General features: G+C 45.7%; 1 long non-coding RNA gene across 1 annotated transcript in view; it reads left to right on the top strand.

Moving 5' to 3' along the window:
* The first annotated feature begins 10,979 nt into the window (after positions 1-10,979).
* Positions 10,980-14,202, top strand: part of LOC307205137 — an 854,388-nt gene continuing 851,165 nt past the window's right edge. The window contains exon 1 of the long non-coding RNA XR_013833903.1: positions 10,980-11,004. This is a non-coding gene — a long non-coding RNA (uncharacterized lncRNA). The remainder of the gene's footprint in view (positions 11,005-14,202) is intronic.

Raw genomic sequence — 14,202 nt, 5'->3', positions numbered from 1 at the left:
TTCCCTAATGTTTAGCAGGAATCTCCTTTCTTGTACAGTGGTACCTCGGGTTACATATGGTTCAAGTTACATACGCTTCAGGTTACAGACTCTGCTAACCCAGAAATAGTGCTTCAGGTTAAGAACTTTGCTTCAGGATGAGAACAGAAATCGTGCTCCAGCGCTGCGGTGGCAGCAGGAGGCCCCATTAGCTAAAGTGGTGCTTCAGGTTAAGAACAGTTTCAGGTTAAGAACGGACCTCCAGAACGAATTAAGTACTTAACCTGAGGTACCACTGTAATTTGAATTCAGAACTCCAGGTGGAAGTCTAGCTAAGGCAGAATAGAGCAACAGCCAAACTCACCCAGTGAGCTTCATGGCAAAGAGGGGATCTGAACCCTGATCTCTACAGTCCTAGCCCAATGTTCTAACTATGGCACATGTTGACTCTTGTGAGAGCTCTGCACCACAAGTTGACTCACTGCTATGTGTTGGTGTGAAAGAGCATAATATTCAACTCCCTGCAACAGGTGTGGACTAGCTTTGGCCCTCCAGATGTTGCTGAACTCTCATCGGCTCTGGCCAATGGTGAGGAATAATGGACATTGTAGTTCAACAACATATGGAGGATCAAAGCTTTTCCACACCTGCCTTACAATCTGCTAGACTACAGATTTTCAAACTATGGTCAATGGTGGTCCAAGATCCATTCTGATGGTCCACAGAAATATTTTTCTGAACCAGCAATGCCTGTCAACAGTGTTAGCTCACCCTGAGCTTCTTGGCTCCCCACCGCCAGCATGCAGCCCTCAACAGATGACCCCTCAGGAAATCCCTGTGGCCTTCTAGATGATGTCAGACTCCACCTCCCATCAGCCCCAGCCAGCACGATCAATGGTCAGGGATAATGGGAGTTGTAGTTCAACAACATCTGGAGGGCCACAGGTTTCCTACTCCTGCTCTATGGTGTAGTGATAGATCCTTTGAGTTTTGGAAGAGTTGTCCATTCACCTGGAAGCCAAGGCAGAGAAAACCCCTTTCCCTCTCATTATTTAAGAAGCAGAACATCCTTTGAGGGCTTGCCCCTGCCCCATTGCTTTCCCTAGGAAAACATGCTCTTTAGTGATAGATCAGAACAAAGGTCTGTCCGGCGAAAACCTGATTTACATTTACTCCAATTCAGCGGTAAAGATCAAGTTTCCCTGGGGGAAGGCAGTGGGGCAAAGGCAAGTTTGCGTGGGCCCAGAGTTTCAAGCCTAGTGCATTGCCCAGTTAAGTCACAACAGTATATCAGGGTTAAACTATACCTGAGTGCATTTTATTTTATTTTTTGCATCTAAATTGCAGGTGTTAAATGTAAACCTCTTTCTCTTTCTCTTTCTTTTGGAGTGTAGTGTTAATTAATGGGATCAGAGCAGGCATGGAAAGGAAATCTAATCCTCTCTGTCATTGCTGAGATCCCCAGGAAAATCCCTTTTCTGAAGCTGGTATTTGGTTTGGTGGTGAGGGTTCCTCATTGGCACCCATGGTGGGATTTCCTAACCAATGTAAACAATACTTTCTGAAGAGGGATTTCAGAGTTGTTTCATGGTGCAGAAAGGAGACTGTGGGCATTGATTCTATGAAAAAGGTTAATACACAAACAGGTGGGAGTGCCGGTGGGTAAATTTTGCTGCGAGGAGGAGAAAAGGTTTTACCTTGGAAGGAATCAAAGGGTTTCATATATTTCTCCAGTCAGCACTCAGGCAGAGTTAGCCTGTGTTAGGCTGGCAGGGAAACTGATGTGGGATGTAAAACACAGGAGCAGTCAATGACAACATTCCTAGAGTGTACATGTTAAGACATGGGGAGGGACGTCTGTCCAGCAAGCAGGTAAACTTCCTGGGACAGACTTCCTCCGCATGGGACCAGAGGTGGGTGTGGCCTCACCTGTGCAGGTAATGACAAAAGCACAGGGCAGGCAGCCATCTCTCTCTTTCTGCCATCTTCCTTCGAGGAAGCAGCATCTAAGGATGCCCTCTTGGCTCTCAGCCAAGAGAGGAGGAAAGGACTATCTTCCAATAGAATAGATTCTATACGTATTTTACCTTTTTAAGCCTGTCTGCCTTCTGGGATCATATTGTGAACAGAACGTGAGTAAACTCTTTTCTACTTTTATAAAGACTGTGTCGTGTCTTGTATTTTAAGAGGGAACAAAAGGGGAAATTACCAGGGTAATTATTATAGAGGTTCTAGTGAACCTGTGCAGACGTTACCGTTGCGAACTAAAAGGGGAATGTCATAAACTCTGCTGATATTTTGGGAACTTGTTAGCACAAGTTGGATTAGGATATAATCTCACAATATATCCTCTCCTGCACCCCTGAACATTCCCACAACTGACACAGTGACAGAATTATTTATAAGCAGCTGATAGGCTGTTGGTATTTAACTGGCAGCTTCTCCATCACTAGAGCAGTGTTTCCCAACCTTGGGCCTCCAGCTGTTTTTGAACTACAATTCCCATCATCCCTGACCACTGGTCTTGCTAGCTAGGGATGATGGGAGTTGTAGTCCAAAAACAGCTGGAGGCCCAAGGTTGGGAAACACTGCACTAGAGAACAGAGAAGGGGAACAGGCGACGGTCCATATGTCACTGGACTCAGACTCCCAGCAGCCCCCCAGGAAGCAGGGCCGATGAGCAGGGTTGATGGGAGTCGTAGTCCAACAATATTTGGAGGACCACAGCGGCTCAGGGTTGCTGCTTCAAGTCTTGTCTATGGGCTTTTGGGAGGCACCGGGCTGCCTACTGAAGGATGCTGAACTGGACAGAGCTACTGTCCAGTCTTCTTAACCACATTGTTATTGAGTTTTATTCCATTACAAATCACTTTCCATAGGATCTCTGTAAGTAATTTCACAGTAGGAACATCTGTGAGGAGGGTCATGGCTCAGCAGCATACCCTACAACATTTATCCGATGAAAATAGGGACATCCTAGTCAATGATGATGATGATGATGATAGCAACAACAACTTCTTTATTATTTATACCCTGCCCATATGACTGGGTTGCCTCAGCCACTGGCAGCTTCCAGCATACATAAAAAGTTAATAGAAGATTAAACATTTAAAACCTTCCCTATACAGGGCTACCTTCAGATGTCTTCTGAAGGTTGTATAGTTACTTATCTCCTTGGTTGGGTGTGTGTGTGTCATATAACTCCATACCCTCCAACATTTCTCTGATGGAAATATGGACGTCCTAAGGAAAAGTGGAACTCTGGGATCAAATCAGAAAAAGGGATGGCTTCTATAAATCAGGTACATTTGAAGGGTCTTCAGCAGTGGTGTGCAGAAGGTCTCAGCTTCTGCCAGGTAAAATTGGGAGAGAACTCTGCCTGAAACCCTGAAGAGCCTCTGGCAATTGACGTAGAGAAGAATGAACTAGATTGATCCATGGGTCAGTATGCGGCAGTTCCCTCTGATCCTAAACAACCTGAAGGAGCGTCTCCACGCCCATCGTTCTGCCCGGACACTGAGGTCCAGCGCTGAGGGCCTTCTGGCAGTTCCCTCACTGTGAGAAACCAAGTTACAGGGAACCAGGCAGAGGGCCTTCTTGGTAGTGGCACCCGCCCTGTGGAACACCCTCCCACCAGATGTCACAGAGAAGAACAACTACCACACTTTTAGAAGACATCTGAAGGCAGCCCTGTTCAGGGAAGCTTTTAATGTTTAACAGACCACTGTATTTTAATTCTTTGTTGGAAGCCGCCCAGAGTGCCTGGGGAAACCCAGCCAGATGGGCAGGGTATAAATAATAAAATATTATTATTATTATTATTATTATTATTATTATTATTATTATTATTAAAGTGTTAGCCCCCCTGATCATTTTTGGTTGCCCTTCGAAAGGAGCAGAACACATTTCCTGGTCCAGCGTTATCTCTGTGTCCTCAACAACACAAGGTGTGCTTTATAGCTCAAGGTAGTGAATGAATACAATCTGGGTCATCAAAGTGTCAAGCGAAGGGTGTGTCCTGGGTTAGTTTTGCCTCCCAGCCCCACTGTTCCACAGAGCTGTTCGCCCTCTGTTTCCTGACACTGGTGAAGTTATTAGGCCTCATTATGGATAGGAGTTTAATCTACTGCAAATAGCCCTGCCATTAGAGTATCATAAGAAGCAATTATCTCTCTCCCCCCCCAACTTGCCGCCTTGCATGTGGGGGAGCTCAATGCTGCTTTCAAATGCAGAGGAACTTCATGCCCACCCGCAGTCAGCTGAAGGCCCCTTCTGAGCAGGGCTGTGCTTGCTACATCCTCATGGAAGTCTCTCTCCAGTCTTTCGTACCATCCTCAATTACCTGTGCAGGTAACTGTCTCATACTGAGTCAGACCATTGGTCCAGCTAGTTCAGTATTGCCTGCACTGACTGACAGTGGCTCTCTGCAGGGTCTCAGGTGGGGGATCTTTCTTTTCCACTCTACCTGGAGATGCCAAGGATTGAACCTGGGACCTTTGGCATGCCAGGTAGATGCTCTGAACGCTGAGCCACGGCCCTTCCCCGGAAATAATAGAGAGAGAATAAGGTTCTAGTCCTCATGGTTCTAAATAAAGGACTGAATTAAGCAGGAACACAGGAGGCTGCCATATACTACCAATCAGTTCATTGGTTCATCTAGTTCAGAATTGTCTATGCTAACTAGCAGCAGGTCTCCAGGATTTCTGGATGGGGGCATTGTCAGCCCTACCTGGAGATGCCAGATGTTTTGATGATTCAATATATGGCAGCTTCAGAGGTCCACATGAACTATGAACCAACCTTCACCATGCCTGTAGCCATCCTCTAGAGCAGTGTTTCCCAACCTTGGGTCTCCAGCTGTTTTTGGACTACAACTCCCATCATCCCTAGCTAGCAAGACCAGTAGTCAGGAATGATGGGAACTGTAGTCTGAAAACAGCTGGAGACACCAGGTTGGGAAACACTTTCTCAACCTGTGGGTCCCAAGATGTTGTTGAACTACAACTCCCATCACCCCTAGTTAGCAAGGCCAGAGCTCAGGGATGATGGGAGTTGTAGTCCAACAACATATGGGGACCCACAGGTTGAGAACCGCTGTTCTAGAGTTTAGCTATTGTGGACTACAACTTCTATCAGCTCTAGCCAGGCTCTGCCAGGTGGAAGGCTGGTGGCAACTGTAGTCCCAAACCATTAGAGGGCACTGGATTCATTAAAGCTGGGCTAAACTTTATTTATTTACCAATTAATTAATTAATTAATTAATTGCCTGTCCTTCACCATGAGGTCCCAGGACGGGCTACAGCATTAAAACACAACATTCAGGCCCGTTTTAAATGTTGTGTTTTAAAGATGGAAGGAAGAAACTACCCCCAGCCAGAGAAGAATGGCAAACCAAGTTGATGGACTATGCCGCAATGGCAAAATTAACTGGGAAGCTCAGAAATCAAGAAGACGAGAACTTTAATAAGGAATGGGAAAAGTTTATAATTTATTTATGAGACCACTGTAAGCAGGTTAAAACATTAGCAGTATTTTAACGACACTCGTAAAGTAATGGAAAGTATGGATAATTTAGAAGGATAAAATTTTTGGGTAAGTATTGTAAATAATATCATCAGGACCCATATATATAATGTTCATATATATATATATATATATATATATATATATATAGAGAGAGAGAGAGAGAGAGAGAGAGAGAGAGATAGTGTTGTGTTTTAATGCTGTAACCCGCCCCTCACCCTTACAATCATAAAAACAAGGCTGGTCCTAAAAATATAGCCCACATGTCAAAAGCGGAGGTGAAGAGCATCTTCCAGAATCTGTATAATGAAGGTGCCGGGCGCACCTCTGTGGGTAGGGATTTCCACAGCTCAGGAGCCACCACAGAGAAAGCCCTCTCCTGGGTTGCCACCAGTGGCGGAGCTTCAAGCTCTGTGGTGGCAGGGGGGGGGCTGAGAGCAGGCAGGGGCATGGCTGGCGCACGTCCCTGTTCCTCCGCCAGTGGTTGCCACCACCCTGAGGCTTTGAGGGTGGAGGAACTGCCATGAGGGCCTCCTCTGCCCATCTCAGCACCTACGAGGGTCTGCAGGTGGTCTGAGTTATTTAAGGCGCTGTGGGTTAAACCACAGAGCCTAGGACTTGCCGATCAGAAGGTCGGCGGTTCGAATCCCCGCAATGGGGTGAGCTCCCGTTGCTCGGTCCCTGCTCCTGCCAACCTAGCAGTTCGAAAGCACCTCAAAGTGCAAGTAGATAAATAGGCACTGCTCCGGCGGGAAGGTAAACGGCGTTTCCATGCGCAGCTCTGTTTTGCCAGAAGCGGCTTAGTCATGCTGGCCACATGACCTGGAAGCTGTACGCCAGCTCCCTTGGCCAATAAAGCGAGATGGGCGCCGCAACCCCAGAGTCAGCCACGACTGGACCTAATGGTCAGGGGTCCCTTTACCTTAATGATGAGGAACTCAACACAGACTCTTTCTCTCTCCCTCTCCCCGTCTCTCTCCTTCTCGCACACATGCTCAGTTTCACCCCGAAATGCATCCACAAAAGGGTCTCTAAGGCAGCCAGAAATTCCCATGTGAGGCTGGGGTATGCGGTGGGGAGGGGGAAGAGTGGGGTGTGGAAGAAAGGGGCGGGGGAGAAGGATATTAAAAAGAGGTGGGAGCTTGGTAATTACTGAGTAAGAGGCATCTCTGAGTGCTAATGGGAGAGTCTGACCTGGGTTAGCCAGTTGTGCAGAGCTGTGAAATTCACTAAGCATAGAGAAGAGGGCACAGGGGCTACTTGCCCCGGTTACGCTGAAATGCTGGTTTCACAAACAAGATGAAAATTGGATGCAAACATCTAATTAACCTTCTCCCTTATTTTCATACGGGAACACCAGTCAGCGTCAGTGCCATCCGCAAGGCTTTGCCCACACACAGTAGTGTGGGCTGGTGTGGAGAGCGAAGCTGGGCTGCTCTTGTCTCTCATCTCTCTCACCGTTTATTGTTATTATTTTCTAATGCCGTCTTTTGTTCTGTTACCTATTGATTTATTGCACCACTGTCTCAAGGAGATTTGCATGCAAGATAATTAAAAACACAACAGCAGCAACAATGTTTCATTATCGTCTTTGTTATTGTTGTTATATTTATTGATGTTCCACCAAACTGGGAACGACACAACATACGAAAAGCTATAAACATATAAAAGATCATCGTTCAAAAGGAACGCTAATAGAATTTGCACAATATAAAAACAAATATCTTACAATATGGATAGGAAAAAAGCACAGCACTATTGAATGTCATTTCATTCAATATAGTCACTTCCCAAAGGCAGTTGGAACAAGACAGTCTTCGCCTGCTGATGGAAGAACAAGGAGGGAGCCCGTCTAGCTTCTCTAGGAGAGGAGTTCCAAAATCTGGGAGCAACCACCAAGAAGGCCCTCGCCTGCACCCCCATCAAGAGTGCCTGTGAGGGTGGCAGGACTAAGAGAAGGGCCTTCCCCAAAGATCTCAGAGATTGGGCAGGTTCGTATGGGAAAACAGGGTCTTTCAGATTGTGGGAATGTTCAGGGATGCAGGAGAGGATGTATTGTCTGATTATATCCTTATCCAACTTGTGTTAACAAGTTCCACAATATCAGCAGAGTAACATTCCCTTCTTTTAAATTTGCAGTGGCTGCGTTTGCTCAGGCTAGCTAAAGCCTCTATAATAACTGTTCTGGTATTTTCCCCTTATTCCCTCATAAAATAGAAGAGACGACACTTTTTAGAAGAGAGAATATCCTTTTTGTAAAAAAGTATAAAAAGAGTTTACTCACATTCTGTTCACAATCAGATCCCAGAAGGCAGACTTAGCTTAATGAAGTAACATACACTTGGAATCTATCTCTTAAGAAGACAGTCCCTTTGTCCTCTCTTGGCTGGAAGCCAAGAGGGCATTATTCGCTCAGGAGATGTTGTGTCTTTGATGCATGTGGTGAAAGAGAGATGGCTGCCCTGCCCTGTGCTACTGTCATTACCTGCACAGGTGAGGCCACAGCCACCTCTAGTCACATGCAGACGTTTACCTGCTGGCTGGACAAACATCTCTCCTCATGTGTAAACATGTTCACTCTAGGAAGGTTGTACTTGACTGCTCTTATGTTTCACATCCCACACAGATAGCTTGAGTCTAAGCCACGTAGGGCTTTATAGGTCATAACCAGCCCTTTGAACTTTAAACAAGACTCAGCTTTATGATTCTATAATTCTAAAACCCTAACAAATGGACACTCATTGCAAATGCCCATTTATCCAGCTGGGGAAACCTACCAGCCTCCCCCCCCCCCCCCGTGAACCCTATGGACAAAATCCTAGATGCATCTGTTCAGCAGTTAAGCCTCACTGAGCTTGGATAGGTCTTACTAGTAGTAGGCAGTGCTCCCCCCCCCCAAAAAAAAAATATTTAGGGATACTCTCATTTTGACTCAAGAAAACCACCAACCATCAAATCGGGGGAAATAAATACAGCAAATAGTTAAAAGTACAAAGACTCACAAAATGTTTAGGGGTATGTGTACCCCCCAGAAAAAAACACTGCTAGTAGGTAACCAGGTATACATTTTTAAAAACTATTTCATAAAATTTATACATGCAGTCTATGTAAACCACTTGCCATGCAAGGAGGAAAGAAAGGCAGTGTTGTATAGTAGTTAGGCCAAGGCAGGATGGGATTTGTTGTTAACATCAATTCACTGACCACTTTTTAAACCAGCACCTCAAGGCGATTTACATGTACGATAATTAAAAACAGTCAAAAACACCAAAACAACAAATAGATTTGAAGCAAGACTGAAACCCTGATAAGTGGACATTCGTGGTAAGAGCCCATTCATCCACATGGGAAACCGTGTCAGAACAAAAATGCCCTCAGTTGTTCCCCGAAAGTGCAGGTGGCATGTGCCTGACATATTCCACACAACTGGCGCAGCCATGCTAAAAGTCCTGCTCCTCTGAGTTACTGCAGAGGGGGGGACTTCTAAGATCTTTGGATCTTGCAGGAGAAACTCTCCCTTATTTCCTGTTAAGCATCTTAGCCAATGTCTCTTTTGTTCCGGCTCTCAAAGTTGCTTGTGAAGCAGGACTGATTGTTCAACTGCTCTGAGAATTGTCACTCTTTGAGGAGAATAGGGGCCTCTTAAAAGCTTCTAGCACCCTTAAGAAACCACAGCTCCCATAATTCTTTGCGGGAAGCCATGGCTGTTTAATGGTGGTATCATAGTTAGGGTTACCATAAGTCTGGAATTCTGTCATTGGAAACAGTGTCCAGGCAGGAATCGCTTAAATGTCCAGGAAAATCCGGACGTATAGCAACCCATGTCAGAAGTGTAAATTTTGGCGAAATTCCTTAAAAATACCTCAAAAACTTCATTTTTCTTTTGAGACTTTGCAAAAAAAGCTCAACAACTTTTGTGTCTGGATTTTAAAAATATGGCAACCAAAATTAAAGTGCTTAAGTCTATGGTATGAGCTTGGCTTCAGAGTGGTTTAACAATCAATCCCTCTTCCAGGGAATTACGGGAATTGTAGCTCTGTGAGGGGAACAGGGATCTCCAAGCAACTCTCAGCACTCTCAGCACCCTCAGCAAACTATAGCTCCCATAATTCTTGGGGGGGGGGGGGAGAAGCCATGGCTGTTTGAAGTGTTATCAGAGTGATTTAAAGGTATGGTGTGAATGTGGCCTCAACTGTGACTTCTGTGATAGCAGGCAATCAGTTTTGAGAGGTTTGTGGCCCAGCGGATGTTGACGGTAGCCAGTCTCCTCAGCCACGCCAGCCCCATCTTCCTGCTTGCCCCTCAACCTCTCACTCTCCCCTCCCCTTTCTCACCCCAGCTCCCTATGGGGCATTCAGCCAGCCTGAACGGTCCCCAGGCGGCGATGATGAAGACGGATGACTGATTGATTCTCTCCCCTCTTGCCCGCCCCACTCCCCATGCCCTTCTGGCAGAAAATTAAAAGCCTATTTGTTAAAGGGTGAAAGCCCTCAGGTGCGGGCCCCCGGCTGGACAATTTGTCTCCATGAAAAGGAAGCTATTATGAGAGAGGCTGCTAGCAGGCAAGAAGGGCTTGGGGGGGGCAGCAATGGGGATTTTGCCAGGAGAGCGAGTGAGTGAGCAGAGGGGAAGGCTGCTTTGGGAGACAATGGGGGTACGAAAAATTTAAAAAGCTGCCTGTGATTGTAAGGGGGCTTGCCATTGCTCAGAGGGGTGGGGGTGCCAATTCTCTGCCTCTTGATGAGGCCTGCCCCACAGCAGAAGTGGACTCTGCCAGAAGTGGGTCTCTTTCCACAGCTGGCTCCCTATAACAAATTATCTACAGTTAGGGACAGGCGCTGGAATAACATCTCCCTCCCCCCACTGCCAATAATCATGGCAAGGGCTATGGAATACCAAAGACAGAAACACACTGAGTATAAGAACATGAAAAGAGCCTTCTGGACCCAGCCAATGGCCCATCTAGTCCAGTATCCCAGTGGCCAACCAGATTAGGTCTACATTGGGTAAGGGATGTATCTTAGGGATGCCAGACAGCCCATCCCACCTCCCAGGGCCAACTTGGAAGTCTCCAGGTTTGCCTGCCTACACCCATTCCCCACCCCAGTTGGTAGGGATAAAAGACTTGAATCTCCAGGTGTGAGAGAGCACCTTCCCTAGCCAACCTTCCTAAGTAGATGAGATGGAATGAACCCTGTGCTCCCGCTGGACCTGGGAACACCCGCTTTGGTTGAGGTTTCCATCTTGATTTCCAACCAGCGACGTATTTGCTCATTTCATTTATTTAATAAAATTTATACGCCGCTTGATTAAAAACAACAACAACAACCCCAAAGCAGTATACAAAAAAGACAAAACGATAAAGTTATTGATGAAAAAAACAATGAGAAACAATAATTTACATCATTCAAAATATGAAAATCAACAATAAATGAAAAAAACAGCTTAAAACACTCATCAGCATTCTAGATACCTGGGTAAAAAGGTAAAGGACCCCTGACAGTTAAGTCCAGTTGCAGACGACTGTGGGGTTGTGGAGCTCATCTTGCTTTACAGGCTGAGGGAGCCGGTGTTTGTCCGCAGACAGTTTTTCTGGGTCATGTGGCCAGCATGACTTAGCCACTTCTGGTGAAACCAGAGCAGCGCACGATAACGCCGTTTACCTTCCCATCGGAGCGGTATCTATTTATCTATTTATCTACTTGCACTTTTTGGCATGCTTTCGAACTGCTAGGTTGGCAGGAGCTGGGACCGAGCAACAGGAGCTCACCCCATCGCGGGCATTCGAACCGTCGACCTTCTGATCAGCAAGCCCAAGAGGCTCAGTGGTTTAGACCACTGTGCCACCTGCGCCCCTACATCTGGGTAGCCTTGCCTAAACAAAAATGCTTTTAGCAGGTGCAGAAAAGTGTACAGGGAAGGTGCCTGACTGATATCTAGAGGCAGAGAGTTCCAAAGTATAGATGCTGCCCAGGGCGACCCACCCATGAGGCCAGGTAAGACAACCGCCTCGGGTGGCAGAGTATCCAGGGCAACAGATCCAGATGTCGATCTTTCTTCCCCGCTTCTTCCTGGTGCAGATCTTCTCCTTCTTACTTGGCAAGGATGGAGGCACCATTCTGAGGTTTGCCTCAGGTGCCTACATGTATTGGCCTGGTACCGAGGCTGCCACACTATAATCTTCTCCTGAGTCAACTTTCAGCTTCATCGGATGTCTGTGAGTTCTTGTGTTACGAGAGAGGAAGAAAAACGTTTCTGGACAGCTATAGATAGACGTATTCCCAGTTGAGGATTTGACCATGTGACTACCCACTTACCGTGTGAAGTACATAATAGGGTGACCCTGCCTATCACATTCCTCCTCCACCTTAGTCTCAGCGTTGCTCCTTGTGGAACTCAGCAGGGTAGAGGATGGGGACAAAATTATAATAAGTTGCCTCTGCCTGTCATTGGCTCTGACGCCCCCTACTGTTAGGCTCCCTGCCTTCTGCCCTACTGGTCCTAATTGGCACCAGGCACAACTAGTGAAGTGGTCCTGTCCAGAAATAGCTTTTTCATGGCCACATCTGTTGACCGTATGAAGTAGTTCTGGCTACGAAGGAAGCCCTCCTTCGCCCGCAGCCTCATTTCAAATTGGGCAGAGCAGCCGCAGAATGCATTTGCCTCCAGGGGGCACTTCCAAATGGAAGCTTTTGGTGAGTGACAGGTGCTGAGCATCAGTGGGATTCGGAACACCTGACCCCCACATTCTACACTGGGAGGGGGGCAGGAGATGGGCTGTGCTCATCCCTATCCAATGTGAGTTGTTTACCCAGGAAAGACCAGTGGCAGGATGAGTGTTGCTGGTGCCTTATGGGCTGTCAATGTCAATAGAAGCAGCGAGCTTAGGTTAAGGCAGGGCTGAGGTTTATTTGCCTGTTTATAAATTTGTTATACTGCTTCATAGAATTAAAACAAACAAACAAAAGCAGTTTACACAGAGGATCATAAAAGTACAAATGGTCACATTCAATAAAATTCCGAAAAGGGAGGGACTGCATTCAACAAGGACTCTTGCACTAACAGAAGGGGGAATTTTACTGTTTTGCAAAGCAAAGGAACCCAGGGATTATCTGAGCCCTTTTATCCCAGCTCGATCACCAAGATCATCTGCAGAAGCATCACTGGTCATTCCAACTTTTCTATGCCAGCTTTTAAATGCCTGCTGAAAACCTCTCTATCCTGCCTGGCCTATGCAAGCAATTAAGGATACATCTTTCTGCAATAGTTAATTTATGACTGTTTTTAATTTATTTGTATGGTTTTTATGGGGCTGCCATACATCCAGATTTTACAGGATTTCAAAGGAAGAATTGACGAAAGGCAGCGCTTTGTCCTGGATCAAGTCAATTGAAAAATCAACAACTTTTGGGGTGCCCTGGTTTTTTACTTTTTGAAATATGGCAACCCTAGTTTTTATCACATACTACTGTAAACCACTTTGATTTTTTTTTAATGACACAGTGATATATAATTATTTTAATAAAAATATGAACAAATTCACTGCACAACAGATAGCACAATATATCATGCCACAAAGGCATGGCAGTTTATTCCATTTCCCTAAATGTTACGTTCTGCATTGTATTCAAGCTTTCACACAAGATAGAAGCCACTTCCAGAAACATTGTGGAATGCAAGTTTAGTGCTCATTTCTGTGTTATTTGCTTCTAGGAAAAATCCATTTGCAAATAATATGGAAATGAGTGCACTATATTTCTGGAAGTGGCTTTCACATTGCATGAAAGCTCAGATACAGTGGTACCTCGGGTTAAGAACTTAATTCGTTCCAGAGGTCCGTTCTTAACCTGAAACTGTTCTTAACCTGAGGAACCACTTTAGCTAATGGGGCCTCCCGCTGCCACCGTGCAGGCGCCGCACGATTTCTGTTCTCATCCTGAAGTAAAGTTCTTAACCCGAGGTACTATTTCTGGGTTAGCGGAGTCTGTAACCTGAAGCGTCTGTAACCCTAGGTACCACTGTATACAGTAATGCAGAAATTAACAGTTAAGGAAATGTTGTGAAAATGAATGCAGCCCAAGTTACCAGCAACCTGTTTATGCATTCTCTTGTGCAGCAATGTTCTGCTCGTGCAATGCATTTTACCAGTGGAACAAGTATAGCACTAAGTGACTTGAGCTTAGTATTACATTGGGCACAATCCTAAGTGCTTTTTGTTGGCATCTGTCTGTCTCGAGAGAAAATGGATTGTGCCCAAGGTCCTGCTTGTGGGCTTCTCACAAACATTTGGTTGACCACTGGGAGAACAAGATTTTGGACTGGATGGGCTTTGGCTTGATCCAACAAGCTCTTCTTAGGTTCTTTTTTGTTTTTGTTTTTGTTTTGCTCTGAGAAAGAGCCTAGTTTCTCCTGGCTATGGTTCATCCACTCTCAGCTGAATAGACCGTAGACAGCCCATTGTGGACTTCTCAGTGAGTTATTAAATTAGAAACAATGCAGCTATTATTCCTTCCTTCTCTTTCTAAACATTGGAACTTGGAGCCATCCAATGAAATTGGTTGCCAAGAGGATCAGAAACAAGGAAAAGAAAGTTATGACTTCATCCAAAGCATCTGTACAAGCCTTCCTAAGAATCACAGATACTGTCGTATCCTGAGTCCTTATCCTGAACAAGTTGTAGCTGCTTAATCAGTCAAATCT

Source organism: Podarcis cretensis (assembly GCF_951804945.1).
Source record: "Podarcis cretensis genome assembly, chromosome: 16".
Classification (NCBI taxonomy): Eukaryota; Metazoa; Chordata; class Lepidosauria; order Squamata; family Lacertidae; genus Podarcis; species Podarcis cretensis.
The sequence above is the reverse complement of the archived record's forward strand: the minus strand, read 5'-3'. Positions and strand labels throughout refer to the sequence as shown.